The sequence below is a fragment of the Phragmites australis genome, chromosome 4 (assembly GCF_958298935.1).
Source record: "Phragmites australis chromosome 4, lpPhrAust1.1, whole genome shotgun sequence".
In the NCBI taxonomy this organism is placed as follows: Eukaryota; Viridiplantae; Streptophyta; class Magnoliopsida; order Poales; family Poaceae; genus Phragmites; species Phragmites australis.
This window is the reverse complement of record NC_084924.1, coordinates 22,911,254-22,929,490: the sequence shown is the minus strand read 5'-3', so window position 1 is coordinate 22,929,490 and position 18,237 is coordinate 22,911,254.

The following is an 18,237-nucleotide window of genomic DNA, read 5'->3' as shown; positions in this document are numbered from 1 at the left end:
TTCATTGTGCTCTTTTGGTCCTGTTTCGCCGCTCACCATCGCAATCCAATGCTTTTAGTTCTGTTCCGACCAAACTCCAGTGAAGCACCGCAGCAACCGAGCCATCGTCACCATATCTCTCATCACGTGGGAGAAGAAGATCCAAAGCCGTTTGATCTGGCGTGAACGCTTGAGACTAGAAGAGAGTAACAGTTTGACCGAATAGATCTACGTTGTTGGATCTATATCCAACATGCTGAATTTAATGAACCCAAGCCCAGTTAGCCGGCTCGAGTCATCTGGCACGTCATCATCCACGCTAGCAGCCATGTCAGCCCTAGTCCATGTGTCACTCCAGTTGGCATTCTAGCCGGCAGTTATGTTAGCCGCCACTTGAGCAGGCACATGGTGCCACCTCATTTGCAACATTAGCGCCATGTCAACCTTTTTCTTGCGTGTCGATCACGTGTTTGCCCAGTCAGCAAATCTTTTGTCTTTTCTTTTTAATTTCTCTGCTAATGTCATGCTTGCACAATAATTAAGTTTTTTATATAAAAATAATTTTGATAATTAGGATTAATATGATAATATTTAAATAATATTTTTATTTAATAAATAAATAGTTAATGATTATGTTTAATGTTTTCTTTAGTTAAATAATTCTACTAAATTCTAATAAATGCTAGAAAAATCCTAGATCACTTCAAAGAACTCTAGAAAATCACTTGGTTTCACTTGTAAATGATTGTTTTGTCCTGTTTTAATCTTCCAAAAGCGCTAACTTGTCAACTGTAGCACTGATTTGATATGTTCTTTTGCCATAATTCTCAGAAAATCTTAATCTATTTAGTGATGTTGTTTGTTGTGTGCTATTGGGTTCTTTTTTATTCTTTGTGTTTATTCGCTGTCTTTCCGCTTATTTTCACGAGTAGATGCCAATGTTCTAGAGGAGTATGAAGGACTTTGAAGCAAGATTACGTTTAAGACCCAATTGAGTATCAGGAAGACAAGTTGTGTCCTTGACCATATTGATCCTAATTTTTAAATATTTTGTGTTATAAACATGCATGCTAATAATATTACAAAAAATCCCAAGTTTGGCTTCCTTATCAACCTTGTCGTCATGGTTATGATTTTGGTTATAGAATGGTAGTTCATGCTTAGCCTTACTTTGGGATGATGATAATGATAATGGCTCAACTGAACATAATATAATAATAATTTTATGCAACTATGATAAAAGATGATGAAATAATTTTATTAGCAACATGGAATTATGATTTGAGAAAGTGGTTGGATGAGACCGATACATGTTACACAGTTAGGTTGGTGGTAGTCTTGCTCAAATTTAAGGACTGTTTTGTGGAGTGATCATTCTGAGTTAATAGTACAACCACAAGCCTAGTATGGGACAAACCTAATTAATCAATTAGCATTACTCTCAGTATGGTGTAGACCAAGTGGTGGTACGGGGAGCAGAATGGTGTGATTCCCTAGATCCATATGGCACAAAAGGGGGATTTCATTGTTAAGGTGTAATTCACGCGACGGTGAAACCTTAGCAGGAATTCATATGTTGAGAGAGGTTTCATAAAGCTTTGTAGTGATTTCTAGCAACACAACTCAGAAGTGTGTAAGTGTTTGATTAACACGAGTAAAATAGGTAATCATAACTTATGGGTAAAGTGTATAACCTCTTATAGGATCGAGATTGGCGACTAGAGAGGGGGGTTGAATAGGCGCCTAAACAAATTTCTTATGAAATTGATGACCTTCTCCTATTCTTGAACCAAACGCACTTCAAAACCGCATGTGGAAGCAAAAGAGACAAAAATAGATTGCAAGACTTTCACAACAAACGCTCCTCTTCAATGGATGAAAACTCTAGGTTCCATTTAAGACCATATCAAGAGTCATATCGCAAGAAAGCAATCAACTTGAAGAAAAACTCCTGAACACAAGAGAACTGGCCACCGGAAGAAGAAATTCTCCAAGTTGATGGATTCAGAGGGTTGGGATGGTTCAAGATCAACTCATATGAGAAGATTAACTGTTGGGGAGAAAATAAATCAGCCTGATGATAATGGTTGAAGATCACCATCCAAGTCCCTCTGGAGCCTTGATCTCCGGACCCTCTGTTAAAAGCTCGATCTCCGATGTCATCAGATCCTTTCACGGTACACCTTCATACCTACAAAGCCTTCCCTTGGCTCCGCCGGTTCGACCTCACGAAGCCTCCCAAAACATGACCTCTCAAAGCCCCAACCCTCCGGGGTCCCGCTTCCCAAAGCCTTCATCTCCCGGTTCTATACCTCCTGAGGCCCCCGTCTCGGGCTGGTCGGGCCGCCTTTCCGAAGGTAGCGGGGTGAGTCAACAGGCCTTAAGAAAGATCTGCCGTAAGGGGAGCACCGGTCGTGCTTTGCCTGCAAGGAAGTGACTGGCATTAAAGGCTTAGGCTAATGGACGCCACTCTGACACCCCAGCGTGATGAAGGCTATCCTGACATCCCTGACAGTGCGGCACCGGGCTCCGTCAGCTCAACCTCCTGAAGCCTCCCAAAACACGACCTCCCGAACCTCGGTCCTCCGAAGCCCCGACCCTCTGAGGTCCTGCTTCCCAAAGCCTTCACCTCCCGATTCTATGCCTCCCGACGCACCCACCTCGGGCTGATCGAGCCGCATTAAAGGCCTAGGCTAATGGACGCCACTCTGACACCCCGGCGTGATGAAGGCCATCCTGATACCCCTGACAGTGCGGCGCTAGGCTGCAATCAGCGACCGGCTCGCCCCCTTCAGGGGGTAGGCACCACGATAATTACTACAGTATATATTTATCTCCCCGACAATTACTACAGAAGGTAGTTATCCGGGATAAGACACAGTAATTTGGTCAGATCCTGGATATTTGTATATTATGATAACTTGTACATCAAGCTACGCATTGCCCTATAAATAGGAGACCATGGTCCTCTTGGCAAAGGGACGGACACAGCGGGAAAGAACAAGCAAGACAGCAAACGCTGTGATACTTCTCCCAGAGTGATACATTTTTCTACCATCAATATATTCATGGTGTTCCTTCCTCTCAAACTTCGTCTCCAAGCTTGAGTCTTCTCCTAAGAAAAAACTCTCATCATACTTGCTGGGGTAAGACAAACTCTTGCTCCAACATTAAACTTCTAGCAATAAGAAGAACACCTCTTATAAGACCCAAAAAGAGCAGCTCTCAAGGAAAACAAAAATCAACAAGACATCAAAAACTTGCACCAAAATAAGAGAACCAAAAGCAAGAGACTAGAAAAAGATGAACTCAAGCATATGCAAAAACCAATCTCTTCATTAAGCTCATAGAAATGCCCTCTTTTAGCATATTACAAAGTGTTTCACTCATAAAAGCTATGACCTAAACGTAGCTAAACACTCATCTCTTCCTCTCCACACAATATAAGTGAAAGGTTCTCAAAACTCTTCAAAACTCTCAATGGCTCTCTCCAACAACCAGCTATACCTCCCTCCTTCGCACCGCCTGCCGACGGCCGCTGCCGTGGAGGCGACGGTGACAACGAGGACGACGGCTGAGGCACAAACGTCCAGGGGCGTTTTCCCTTGTCCCCTGGGGCCACCGTTCCGCTGCCGGTGGTGCCTCTTTCGCCGGCCTGATGGTTGCTGCCTGCGGCAGCCCCACGGCCGGCCTGCGGCCTGCCGCCCGCGGTGCCCCTGCCGTCGGTCTGCATCCGGCCGCTCGCGGCCTCCCTGCCGCTCGCCTGCGGCCTGCCACCTGCGGCGTCCCCGCCGCCGGTCCTCGGTGCGCCGTCGATCTCCTCGTCTACCCCGGGGATCTGGATAGTCCCGGGGTTCCGGCGCCCCGGCCGGTCGACCAAACCCTGGGCGTCGAACTCGTGTAGCGTCAATTGCAGCGCCAACCGGCCCGGGTCGGCGCAGAGTGCCAGCTGCTCCCGGGGAAGCACCGCCCGGGTCAGGTCTTCCACACCGGTCACCACCCGGAGTAGGCCTGCCAGCGCCGCCTCATCCAGGTCCCTGTCCTCGTCGATCCAGATCCTGGTGATGTCCTGGGAGCCCGTGTACATCTAGCTGGGGCGGGCCTGCTCCCGCAGGGATGCCAGGCGGCGGCGCAGATAATCCGCCACCACCATTACCGACGTCAACCCCGCTTGGCGTAGGTCGTCGATACGGTTCAGTACTGGCCACATCCGCTAGTCCTCCACCGGCGCTGCCTCCCAGATCGATCTCTGGGGCTCCGCCACCACCTCTGGCAACGTGAGGCGATCCTGGGGGCTGACGTCGATGTAGACCCAGTTGTACCGCCAGTTGTCCCACTTGCTCCGCAGCACCTGGGGGATATACAGCTCTGCCAGGCCATCCCGCAGCCGGAAGTTGCAGCAGCCGGTGACGTCCGCGGTGGAGGAACCCCTCTTCTTCCCGGCCGTCCGCAGCAGGAAGAAGTGGCGAAACAGCGCCACCGACGGTGGCACCCCAACGAACATCTCACAGAAATGCGTGAAGATCACCAAGATAACCACCGAGTTCGGGCTGAGGTGCGCCAGTTGGATGCCGAATGTGTCCAAGACTTGGAGGAAGAACGTTGAGAATGGCGGTACCAGCCCGGCCGCCATGAAGGAGAGGAAGACGATGATGCGCTCCGACCGGTCCGTGACAGGCAGGAAGCTCACCGGCGTCACCACCGAGGCCTCCCATTGCCCTTCGAGCACCATCATCTTGCGAACTTGTCCACCCCCTCTTCGTTGACAATCCTCGACTCCGGTAGTATGCTGTCGAGTCCCTTGTCACGGCGGCTGCCTCCTGCCCTCAGTATTATGTCGGGGTGGGGGGTGTGCTGGAACAGTGGGGGGAAGAAGGGTTTGCTATTGGCCTAGGGGGGGGGGGGGCGGAAGCTCTGGAGCGCAAGGAAAAGGAAGAGAAGAAGAAGGCTTGATTGCGAAAATAGCGTAAAGGGGGCAACGGTTCGCTCCCCTCCTCCTTTTATATCCTAGGGATGCTTGGCTTTGTCAATATGTCATCTTCATCCTGCATCTCATGCTTTGCTTGACCTCCAAGTGTACAGCTTAGATCACCCTAGACTCCGTCTGACTCCCTTGATTGTCCGGCACCATGCTCCCTACTTAGCCCCGATCTTCCCACCATTGGTCATCAAGTTACATCCACAAACTACACATTATGAGACAAGCAAACATGTGCTTCCAACACCATTTAATTCCATCACAAGTTAATCTAAAATAAAATCCCAGCAGAAATGACACATCTCTGAAAAATTGTGAACGCTGGATGATCCGGTGTTCACACCTCATAAGCGCTGGACCATCCGGCATGTTCAACTTAGTTGACCAGACCGCCTGAAATTCTCTCTATAAGAAATAGTTTGGCGTGTATTCATGCCTATCGCTGAACCATTTAGTGTATTCATTCTTGCCAAAACCCATTTTGCAGCCTCTCTGAAAAAATTACTCCGGTGAAGCATCCGACGTACACATTGCCCAGCGACAGACCATTCGGCGTATACAAGTCCACCAGAGCCAGTTTGCATTCTCTCTGTAAGAAAACTTTGGCATTCACTGATGCCTAACGCCGGACCATCTGGCGTGTACTTATATTTTTCCTTCTTCGTTGAAATGCTCTGGCGTGTACTACATATGAATGCCGGCCTCCAACGCGTTCATTTTCCTCAGCACCACATCATCCGACATGTATAATTTTCCTGGACTTAGAGACAAACATGACAACTCCATTTTCTCTGCAACTTTGGTTAGTTATAATCATAATTGCAACACATAACAATGCCCATATAATCTCAAAATCATCAAAACAAATCAACACTATTGTCAATCTCTCATTACATATGAACTAAGGCACATTTCAACTTCGTTTCTCACCGCTACATAGTGCAAACTTAGTTAATCAGCAATGCTCATGGTCAAAAGTGGCAAAGAACCCTCACATGATTAGAATATGGTGATTTTATTGGTTTGGTTAACTATGGTATGGGATCCACAGTTGAGGATGTATGTTTTTGGTCAACTTTGGTTGTAGGAGCCATGGTTGAGGTGTTAGATGGATGGTTAAGTCAATATGGGGAAAATCTTGAGGTTACTCGTTTACTATTTTTCACTTAATTTATTACTCACTTTTAATTGTTTTAAAGTAAATGCTATTTTATGCAAAAGAGCCATATAAGTTCAAGCCTCCATATGCATATTTTTCCTCACAACTTACGAAGTACGACATGTGCTCATACTTACTATAACCAGACACACTCAGTTGGAGAAGACTTTAGGGAGTCTATGGATGATAGTGCATTCTAAGGTGGTTCTCCATCGATTTGCCTATGGAGTCATCAAGAGGAATAAAGCCTACGTTTAGATCTACTACAGTTTATTTATCGATCCTTGAAGGTCACTTTTGTAAGACAATTTGAGTATGATTAATATATGTATTATTTTGATTATCATCTATGAAGTCACTATATATTGGAATTAATTCCTGGCTCAACACATAGCTGAGATTGGTCTATTTCTCGGACCAGTCTTAACAATAGTAGAAAAAGGTGCAAGGGGTTGAGGTACTTGGTATAATGAAGGGCGCATAGGAGCGCAAGCAACATGAGCCATGGAGAGAGTTGTCGTGAGAGATAAACTGAGAGGAGGGATCGATGTGGGTGCCCATATATAAAATAGTAGATTCGATAACTAAATCAAGCTGCCTCGTTCTGTGCTCATTCCCTTAAAAAACCTCTATGATGCTCTACATGGGTTGTCCAGTGCTACAAGTCATCAAACAATTGATTTTCCGTTAAGGACCAAACAATTGTTGATGGAAAATTTCCTCCAATACCATAGGAAGTTCTTGCAATCCCTTATTTGCGCTCATTGTCTTGGTAGCATACATGTCAGCGAGACAATGAGTGATATATAAAGGATTGTGTGAACTCATTTGATAGCGAATAAAGAATTGTCCATTGATGGATTTGAATTTTGATGCAACCCCAATGTAGGCATTACCAACCGAGATATCAGCCTCACCCCAGATTGGTCGATAATTGCTTGGTCAAAACCACAAAGTTTGAATGAGCAAGAAAAATGGCTCATGTTAGCTCCCTCCCACGCTCTCACCTCTCTACCGCCCTCGCCATCTCCAATACATTCAACACTCACCGTACCGACATCACCTCCCTCCTCCCCACTCCTACTGGTCTTCCTCATGTTCTTAGTACCTTCTAGTGGGTAATGGGCTCGTGGTGATGGGTGACCGCTCATCCATGTTGTCAGTGGATTGGGACCTCTCTGTTGGGAGAGTGTTCCAGGCAGAGGTCTTTGCGTGCTTCAGTTTATCGATACACCATCCTTCCTCTTCCCTTGATGGTTGCTTCTTCATGCTTGTGGTTTTTCGTCATTACATGTTCGTGCTCTCAGAGTTTACTATTAGCCAAGCTATTCATGTGGTTCTGGGGGGCACCACAGATGGTTTTCTTGTGTCTATGGAGTTAGATAGATATTTTCGTTTCTTCGTTGCTTCCAAAGATGTCGGTCTCTTCATTTTCTCTCTTAAGAGAATCATTACAAAACACTTTGATGTCTATTTTCATCTCTAGAGAGATGGTGGTGCCAGTTGGTGTAGAGAGGTAGCCATTTGGAAAGTAGAGGAATCAAACCAATGGTCCCTTGTAACTCCTTATTACTCAAAAGAAATCTTGTAGTACCAAGAGGGTCTCTTTCCCTCCGAGAGTGGATCAACATTCTCCATAGAATAAATCATCTCTTGTGCTTTTCTATTCTAAATCAGTCAAGATCGAGAGTGTCTTCTATCCTCTTCCAGATCACTTCTCTTCCTCTGATCCTCTAACCTCATTTGGTTCATCCAGCTTGACTTAAGCTTTTTCTAAGCTGGTGTTTGCTGGAGCTAATAGGGATCTTCATGGCTCTTCCCTTTGTTCTTCCTCCCATCAGCTAGTCAGGATCATAGCAGAAACGTCTGGGAGTTGGAAAAGGAAGGTTCTCATTGGTTGCCCACTCAAGCAAAAGATTTGAGCATCCTTGGTTGTAGACACCTCTTGCTCATTCATTCCTTCCCCATGATAGAGGGTCCAAAGCCCAGGGGAAAAGACCAGATGATAGCCCTATTACCTCAAGGACGTCCTACGCTAAAATGCACTTGAGTTGGGTAGACTTTTAGAGGATGTCAACTTTTCAGTCAGAGTAGCCGCCTAGTCTTGTCACAACGGGAAATCTATAGCAAGTCCATCCCTGCTTCAGTTGCTTGAGCCCAAACCATCTCGTTCAGTTCTGCATGAACAAGTTAAGATGCAGAAGCTGTTACAACTATGGTCACAAGAGCTTCTATTGCCTCTCTCACAAAGGAAAAGAGCACTTCAGCTGGAAGAAAAAAATTGACCCCTCTCGTTAGGCCATCAGACCCACTCCTACTCAAAACCGCCAACCCGGAGATGTGCAATTGTGCCACCGCCAGTTCCATTCCATAGTACCCTTAGTTAGAGAAACCCCCATGATCTCCAAGTCTTGCCCTCCATGTTGCCCTCCTCGACAACAGTAAAAGAACCCTTTGATCGATCCATCCTTTTGGTTTCCTTGGTGAACTTCACGGTAAATCTGATGCACTTCTTGCCACCAGAGATTGTCTTCGAGGATGGAGGTCAGCAGCGCATTCCGTGTGCTCAAGTAGCACTTTTGGGTAGCCCTCTTTCTGCCCATGAGGAGTTCTTCATCATCGAGGATGAAGGAGAGGTTCTTCACGTAGACAAGCACAACAACTTCAACCATCAAGTCAGGCACTATCTGCAAGAGGAACTATGTCTGCAGGTTCTTTATAGTTGCCCCCACTGTTTCGGTATCGGTCTGTATTAATTAAGAGATGCTTTTCAGAAGGAGATCCTCCTTAGTGGCAATGATCACCTGGTTAATGGAGTGCTTGTGAATTTTGTGGAACACAACAAAACTCTCGACCTCAGAAATTCTCCATTTCATAGGATTGGTTGGTTTATGCTTCTTGGTTACCCTCCAGATTATATGAACCTGCTACACCTTGATCAAGTTTGTGGTGCTGTCGGTGAATCAGGAACCAGGGGTCCCCGAGTCCCGAGGCCAGGCCAGCAGTTTGCCACGTGGCGCCCTCTCGTGGGGATCATCTCCGCGAGGTACGAGAAGACTAAGTCCTGGGGCCATGAACAGTGGTCCCCGAGTACCTGAGTTCCCCGACGATCCGCGAAGACCAAGTGTCGGGAAGAAAGGTCTCGGGGCCATGAACAATGGCCCCCGAGCATCCAAGTCCCCCGACAACCAAAAAAGCCGAGTACCGAGAAGGGCGTGCTCGGGGCTGCGAATAGTGGCCCCCGAGCACCCGAATACCCTGAGGACCCAAGGAAGATAGTTTCGGGAGAGAGCGCTCGGGGCCGTGAACAGCAGCCCCCGAGCACTCGGTTCCCTGAGGACCTGAACAGTGAATTCCGGGAGAGAGTGCTCGGAACCATGAACAGTGGCCCCCGAGCACTCGGTTCCCCGAGGACCAAGCAAGAGCATATCCGGGAGAGAGAGTGTCCGGGGCTGTAAATAGTGACCCCCGAGCACTCGGTTCCCCGACGGCCTAAGAAGCCCTTCGCCGGTGGCCCCCACAGAGGTCCAGCGATGAGGTGTCAACCAGTGAAAGGCCCGATGCCGCATTTAAGAGGGCGCGTGGCCTGTCACTTTCAACTGCTCCTGCCACGCTCGGTGTCAGTCCCTTCCACATTCTGGCAGGAGGGCGTGGGGGCATTTAATGCATGGGTCCCATCCCGCGTCATCCGACGTGCCTCGGGATAGCATCACGAGGCCCAAGGCGCCCCACCTACCGCCCTGCTGTGTCAGGCGTACAAGATTGAACGGGCACGCCGGGCTGCTCGGTGGCTTCCCGGTGGGCCCTCTCCGCGGTGCTCGTTGCAGAACACCATCATGACGTCCGAGACCGGGCAGGGGCGCATTTTCAACCCCCCGTCACTTCGCGCAGCAGCCCTTGATGGTTGCTTTTTCATTTATGGCACCTTGGAACTCGTGCCCTCCCTTTCGGGGCACTCTACCGCCGACGAGTACTTAAGAGGAGCCGGTGGACATGGAAAGTCTCTCTCTCTCTTTGGCCCGGATTCGAACACTCAGAGCCAAGGAACAAGACGGAGATTCAGTACAAGCACAGAAGCTGAGACCACTGAAGAACAAGGAGCCCGAAGCTCTAGGATAGACAAACATTCTTATAACCAGCAACATCCCTGAGAGACATTCTCAGTGCATTTATAGCATCCACACAGGAGTAGGGTATTACGCTCAGTGTGACCCAAACCTGTCTAAAAACCTCCAGTGCATTTACTGCATTCGGCATATGATCATTCCATTCCACCTGCCATCGCATTTACATCCATTTATTTCACTCGCAAAACAGATTCAGAATCATCCCCCCGGCCGAATCTCAAAGGGGGTCCCTCTGGATCCCTACTTTAGGAGTTCACCCTCCGACAGCTGGCGCGCCAGGTAGGAGGGTTTCATCCCTGAATTTGTTTGTTTTCCTGTAGAAAAAATGGCAGGTGGCCATCATCTCTGACGCGCCAACTCCAGCTCCAGTGAGGAAATGGAGCCCCTCGCGCAGGAGGCTCCAGTCGCTGCTGCTCTTTAGTAGCAGCCATGATCCGCATGCACGGCGCTCCTCTCTCATGGGGACCATGGCGCTGGGCCTAGTAGGGCCGCCGCCGCTGTCGCTATTGCATCGCCTAACCCTCAGCAGGCGGCAGAAACTCCTGCCGCTAGATCCACGTCTGGACAGCGTCGAGCGCTGTTGCGGCGTAGGCTCACCTTTGGCAAGGCCAGTCCTGGGAGTGCGCCGCTTACGGCGCAAGCTCTCCTCAAGCACCCGCCAGTCCAGGTGGCGGGGGAAACCCCAGAAGGTCGCTGGCTCCAGGAGGTGGCCGCTCTGGTGGGAACGGCTCACCGTTAGGTGTTGGCTGAAGGTTCCCGGGCTACCTCCCACCGCGGTGTAACCAAGACCGGCTAATCATCAGGTGGCGGTCGAACTGGCCGGGGGGCCTCCAAGCGGAGTGCCGCCCCCCTAGCCACTACCGGAGCTCAGGACCTCCACTTGCACCTCAATGAGCGGAGGGCCATCGAAAATGCGCGTGTTACCCTTGAGCGCCAATGAGATTCCCGGCATGAGGCCAAAGCTGAGGACCAGGCCTCCTCCATGCCGGCCCATGACCACCGGGGCTCGTCGGCTCACCGACGTTCACCGCCCAAGGGCGTTGCCTGTGCAGCAGGGTACGGCACAGGTTGTCGCGCCTTCACCAGCGAGCTCCGTCGGGTCAAATGGCCCACCAAGTTCCGGCCAGAACTGCCGGAGAAGTACGACGGGTCCATCGACCCTGTCGAGTTCCTCCAAATCTACACAACTGCTGTCCAAGCGGCTGGCGGCAGTGAAAAGGTGATGGCCAATTATTTCCATATAGCCTTGAGGGGCTCTGCCCGTTCTTGGCTTATGAACTTACCCCCAGGGTCCATCGGCTCCTGGGATGACCTCTGGCACCAGTTTGTGGTAAATTTTCAGGGCACGTTCACGCGTCCCATCCTGGAGTGGAACCTCCACACCGTCAAACAGCAGGAGGTGGGGGGGGGGGGACGTTGCGGCGCTTTATACAGCGCTTTAGCTAGGTTTGCAACACCATCCCGCGGATAACCCCCCACGCCATCATTGTCGCGTTCCGGCAAGGTGTCCGCGACGAGCGGATGCTCGAGAAGCTGGGTACGCATGAAGTCGAAACCAACGCGAAACTCTTCGCATTGGCCGACAAGTGCGCCAAGGCGGCGGAGGCTCAGGCGTGGCATGTTCCACGCCCTGAGCATCCTGCCGCCAATCAACCAGGTCCTTCCCGCTGTGACAGATGGGAAAAGGAAAAGAGAAGGAGGCACGAGGCTGTCCCTGTCGTGCCAGCCCAGGGCCCTACCCATGGGCCAGCCCAGGAGCCTGACCGATGGCCAGCGCGTCGTGCAGCCGCAGACAGAAGGCCCACGCCCGCAAGGGCTCCGGCCTGAGCCTCTCCTAGGGCTCCTTCTCCCGCAAGGGCCCCCACTCCTGCGAGGCCCGAGCCAGGGAAATGGTGCCAGATCCACCAGACCAAGTGGCATGACCTCACGGAGTGCCGCACTGTCAAAAGTCTCATCGAGCAGCGCCAGAGGGACTGCGAGGAGCCCCGCAGGGGCGGCAACGACAGAGCCGCCCTCGACAACCAAGAGCTCGGTTTTCAGGAGCCTGAGTACACCGTCGCTTTCATCAATGGAGGCGCGTACACGCCCTCCTCCCGCTGCAGCGTCAAGACCATGCGGCGTGAGGTGTGCTCGGCGACCCCGAGCGCAGAGGCCGCAAGGCCCCTGAAGTGGTCGGACTCTCCAATCACGTTCAGCCTGGCCGACCACCCCGCAAGTTTTGCAGGCGTGGGGCGACTACCCCTGGTAGTGTCCCCCACCATCTGCAACGTAAAGGTCAGCAGGGTGCTGATCGACGGGGGTGCAGGCCTGAACCTCCTTTCCCAGGAGGCCTTCGAGAAGCTGCAGGTGCCTTCCAGGCGCCTAAAGCTGTCGCTCCCCTTCTACGGGGTGATGCCCGGGCACTCCCTGCCCCTCGGGTAGGTCGAGCTGCCCGTGATATTCGGGAGCCGGGATAACTTTCGGACGCAGAACGTCATCTTCAATGTCGTGGAACTCCCCCTCCCCTACAACGCCATCCTCAGGCGCCCGGCGCTCGCTCGGTTCATGGTGGTCACCCAGTACGCATACCTCACGGTCAAGATGTCGGCCCCGCAGGCCCCATATCCGTGTCTGCCGAAACCGGTAGCGCCGTCTCCTGCGCCGAGCAGCTATACTCGGCCTTGGTCTCTGCTCGGGCCGAGGTCGAAGGTTACCCAGGGGGCCCGGGACCCTCTTCATCCAAACCCCGACTCGCCGCCGACGCCTCCGTTCCTACGAAGGAGGTCGTGGTGGGCGAAGACGCTTCCCAGGTCATCCGAATCGGCGGTGACCTGGGCGGCAAATTGGAAAGCGCGCTCGTCACCTTCCTTCGGGCTAACGTCGACGTTTTTGCATGGCAGCCGTTCGATATGCCCGGTATCCCTAGGGAGGTGATCGAGCACCACCTCGTCGTGCGCCCGGACGCACAGTTGGTGAGGCAAAAAGTCCAGCAGTAGGCGTCCGAGCGCCAGAAGTTCATCCAGGAGCAAGTAAGTAAGCTCCTTGACGCCGGCTTCATCCGAGAAGTCCTCCACCCTGAGTGGCTGGCAAACCCAGTCATCGTCCCGAAAGCCAACGGCAAGCTCCGCATGTGCGTCGACTACACCAACTTAAACAAGGCTTGCCCAAAAGATCCTTTTCCTTTACCCAGCATAGATCAGATTGTAGATGCAACTGCGGGGTGCGATCTTTTATGTTTTCTAGATGCAAACTCTGGTTATCACCAAATTCGCATGGCCATAGAGGATGAAGAAAAAACTTCTTTTACCACTTCGGTGGGGACTTATTGTTATGTATCGATGTCATTTGGTTTGCGCAACGCTGGGTCGTCCTTCTGGCGCGCTGTGCGCATTACTCTTGATTCGCAGTTTGGCCGCAACATCGAGGCTTACATCGACGATCTCGTGGTCAAATACTGAGACCGCACCACCCTGCTCGAAGATCTGGCCGAGACTTTCAATAGTCTCCGCACTACCTGCTTGAAGCTCAAGCCCGAGAGGTGTGTTTTAGGGGTACCTGCGGGCAAGCTACTCGGTTTCTTGGTCTCTAGCCGTGGAATCGAGGCCAACCCAGAGAAGATCTGGGCCATCGATCAGATGCGACCCCCAGCTTGACTCAAGGAAGTTTAGCGCCTCGCCGGCTGCATGGCGGCCCTCGGGCGCTTCATCTCCAAGCTCAGGGAGCGAGGACTCCCCCTCTTCAAACTCCTGATGAAGACCGGTCATTTCGACTGGACGCCGGAGGCCGAGCAGGCCTTCCGCGATTTGAAGAAATATCTCACCTCGCCACCCGTACTGGTGGCCCCTTCCGAGGGCGAGCCTCTACTGCTCTACGTCTCGGCCACTCCTCAGGTCATGAGCATGGTACTCGTGGTGGAGCGTGTTGAGTGCTCGGGGCAAGGTGCTGAGTCCTAGCTCCCGGCCGCCCCTGGGCAATCTCTGATTCTCGTGGCTCCTCCCGAGCAGGGAGTCGAGCCTGAGCACTCGGCCAGCCCCGACCACGCCGCCGAGCTCGGGGGCTGTGACAAGCCCTCGAGTGAAGCCGCAGTCCAGGCCCGCCGTGTACAGTGACCGGTGTACTTCGTCAGCGAAGTCCTCCGAGACGCCAAGACAAGATATCCCCAAGCCCAGAAGATGCTCTATGCCATGCTTGTCGCTTCCCGGAAGCTGCGCCACTACTTCCAGGTGCACAAGGTCTCGGTGGTTACCACGTATCCGCTGGGGCCAATCCTCCAGAACCGAGAAGGCACTGGGCGCATCGTCAAGTGGGCGGTGGAGCTGGCGGAGTTTGATCTGCACTTTGTCAGCCGCCAGGCGATCAAAAGCCAGGCGCTCTCTGATTTTGTGGCAGAGTGGACACCCGTCCCCGAGATCGACTAAGAAGAGATTTCCGCATATCCTAGGCACGATGCACCTGGGTATTGGATTATGCAGTTCGATAGTTCCCTCACGCTGAAGGCGTGGGGGCCAGAGTGGTTCTCACCTCCCCAACGGGTGAAGAACTTTGGTACATCGTGCAGTTGCAGTTCCGAGCAACCAATAACATGGCGGAATATGAGGGCCTCGTCGCTGGCCTTTGGGCCGTGGTGGGCCTCAGGATTCATTGCCTCCTGGTCAAGGGAGACTCCCAGCTAGTGGTCAACCAGGTGTCGAAAGAGTACCAGTGCACAGATCCTCAAATGGCAGCATACGTGGTGGAAGTCAGGAGGCTGGAGAGGCACTTCGACGGCCTGGAGCTGTGGTATATATCTCGCCGCGACAATGCTCTGGCCGATGACCTTTCTCGCCTGGCCTCTTCCCGTGCGCGTGTCCCTGCCGGAGTCTTTGAAGAAAGGCTCACACAGCCTTCTGTCCTGCCTGCCGACCAGGATGAAGGGGAACCCTCGAGCCTAGTTAAGGGGACCCAGGCGGCGCCCTCAGTGGGGAGCCCCGTCAGGGTGCCACCGCCCGGCGAGTGCGCTGCGCTTGCTGGTGGTTCTCAAGATGCCTCGTGGATGGACGAGATCCGAGGGTACTTGAAAGAAAAGTTCCTTCCCGGGGATGATGCCTCTGCCGAGAGGATTGCACAGCAGTCCAAACGCTATGCCATAGTAGACGGGGGTCTCTACCGGCGCGGCACGGACGGTGTCCTCCTGAAATGCATCACCCGGGCAGAAGGCGGTGAGCTTCTCACTAAGATCCACGAGGGCGAGTGCGGTGGCTATGCATCGTTCTGCACGCTGGTTGGGAAGGCCTTCCATTAAGGTTTCTATTGGCCTACAGCTCTCCAGGACGCTTCCGAGTTGGTTCGGCACTGCGGGGCATGCCAGTTCCATGCAAAGCAAATTCACTAGCCAGCTCAGGCTCTTCACACCATCCCCCTGTCGTGACCCTTCGCGGTCTGGGGGCTGGACATCCTAGGTCCATTCCCCCGAGCAATCGGGGGCTATGAATACCTCTACGTCGCCATCGATAAGTTCACCAAGTGGCCGGAGGCGGTTCCAATCATTAAGGTTACCAAGAACACAGCGCTTCAGTTCATCCACGGTATCATAAGTCGCTTCGGTGTCCCGAACAGGATCATCACCGAGAATGGCACTCAATTCACAAGTGCCCTGTTCGGGGACTACTACGAGGACCTCGACATCAAGCTCTGCTTCGCCTCCATCGCTAATCCTCGGAGCAATGGTCAGGTTAAGCGTGCCAATGCTGAGATACTGAAGGGGCTCAAAACCCGGACCTATGACGTGCTCGCAAAGCACGGGAAATGGTGGATCGACGAGCTACCTACTGTGCTATGGGCCAATCGGACCACGCCAAGTCACGCCACCGGGGAGACGCCATTCTTCCTCGTGTACGGCGCTGAGGCGGTCCTCCCCTCCGAGCTCAGTCTTGGCTCCCCTCGGGTGCATGCCTACTCCGAAGGCGAACAAGAACAGCGAAGGCGTGACGACGTCAACTACTTGGAAGAGCGTCGGCGGTGTGCTGCCGTTCGAGCAGCCCGATACCAGAAAAGCCTACGACGCTATCATCAGCGTCACATCTGGGCCCGGTCTCTCGAGGTTGGGGATCTAGTTCTCCGACGTGTCCAATCGCGCGAAGGAAGGAATAAGCTGTCCCCTTTGTGGGAAGGCCCCTTTACCGTGATCGGTGTCCCGCGAGAAGGCTCTTTTCGGCTGGCTGCGGAGGATGGGCAGCTGCTCCCAAACATGTGGAACATCGAGCATCTGCACAAGTTCTATCCATAGGTGGCATATTTGTGCTTAGGCCAACATGGCCGGGGGTCCCCCCCGCCCAAGTTGGCCGGGGACGACCACTAACCATGTAAGTCACCCAGTCTTGTACAAAATTGTCAATATATATTATCATTGTCCAGTTCTTGTTTCAAATTTTATTCTTTCTCTAGAATCCATATGTTTAATTTGTCTGGTGAGATGCTCGATTGTGCGAGAAAAACATACTCTCATTTTTCCCGTTGATAAAAGAATCCCGATCGGCTTGCGTGTAGGTAGCTGCCGCTGACCTAAGTTTGTTGTGGTAAGCAGTGGTGTTCGGTGTCATGGTAGTACCCTGAGCATCACCGAGCCTCTGGGGTTCTCGGGTAATCCTACCGCTTGAGCAAAGAGTGGTTGGGAGCCTAGACCCCAGGGGCGGGCTGTCGGTGCTCGGTCTGGTCAGTCCTTCCCGGGCGCTATCGAACCGTAGGACCTCTGGGTTATGCCTCTGTCTGTATACTTCACCGGTCCGGGTATTCGAGAGGTCTTGGGTAAAAAACGAGAGCAGTCTATAATGAGTACCGCACTAACAGAGCGCAGCAAACAAAGAATCTTTTTCTATTTCCCAAAGCTTACAGATCGACAACCGAGAACAAAAGCAGCTCGACCGCGAGGGCCTCAGTGCCCAGGCCGCTGCTCAAGCCTAGGGGGGTCCTCGGGTGGTCCTACCACTCGGGCACGAGTGGTTGGGACCGCTTGGCCCTTGGCTCTCCCTCATGCTTTCCAGTACTCGGGCGCTCCGACCGAAGGAACCAAGTTCCCGGGCACCCCGAGCTCGGAGCGCATAACCCTCCTGGATCGGTCAGTCGAAAGGCTGACAGCTGTCCAGTGAGTGGCTAAAATCATATGAATTTACATTCTTACATATTCAGCAATTTATTGTTCCCGAGCTGTCCTCGGGGCCCTCGCATTCTAATCTGTTCGGTGAGATGGTCTCCTCGTGCACAGAACCCTGCCCACGTGTCCGCTTTTTCCGGAACAACAGAACATACAGTAGAAAGGTGTACCGTACAAACGTCAATGTCTGACCGAAGTCCCTTATGGTGGTCGTCGTGTTCGGCCCGCTTGGCAGTACCCCGGGCACTACCGAGCCTCTAGGGTTCTCGGGTAATCCTACCGCTCGAGCAAAGAGCGGTCGGGAGCCTAGACCTTGGGGGCGGGCTGTTGGTGCTCGGTCCCGTCCGTCCTAGCCCGAGCACCACCAAACCGTGGGGACTCTTGATCGCATTTTCGCCCGCACGTGTCTTAGGTCTGCTTGTTTGAGGGGTCGCAAGTGGAAAAGCGTTCACTGGTCATGGCGTGCTCCATGCTGGATCGACCTATCTCTCGAGCAAGGAAGTTCGTGCCTTTGTCTCTTGACTTAGCCACTGCGGACTCGCGAGGGCTTGGGGGCTGAACGCACGGAGAGGCCTCACTACTCGGACGATGAGTGGTCGGGGCGACTTCGTTCTCGGGGGGGGGGGGGGGAAGGTCGGGCTCGGTCCGACTAAGTACTCCTCGGGACACCAAGTGAAAAGAGAAAAGACTTCATCAAGCATCAATATAACATTGGAGTTGCGATCCCAAGGAAAGGCTTCCATTATATTCAAAAAAATGAGCCATTCAGAGGGATCACTCCCATATTTACAACAAGTCAAAAGAAAAGAAAAATACAAAAGCCTAATCTATGTCGGCGGGCTCTGGAGGTGGCGAGGAGTCCTCACTGCTGCTGCCACTGCTCGGT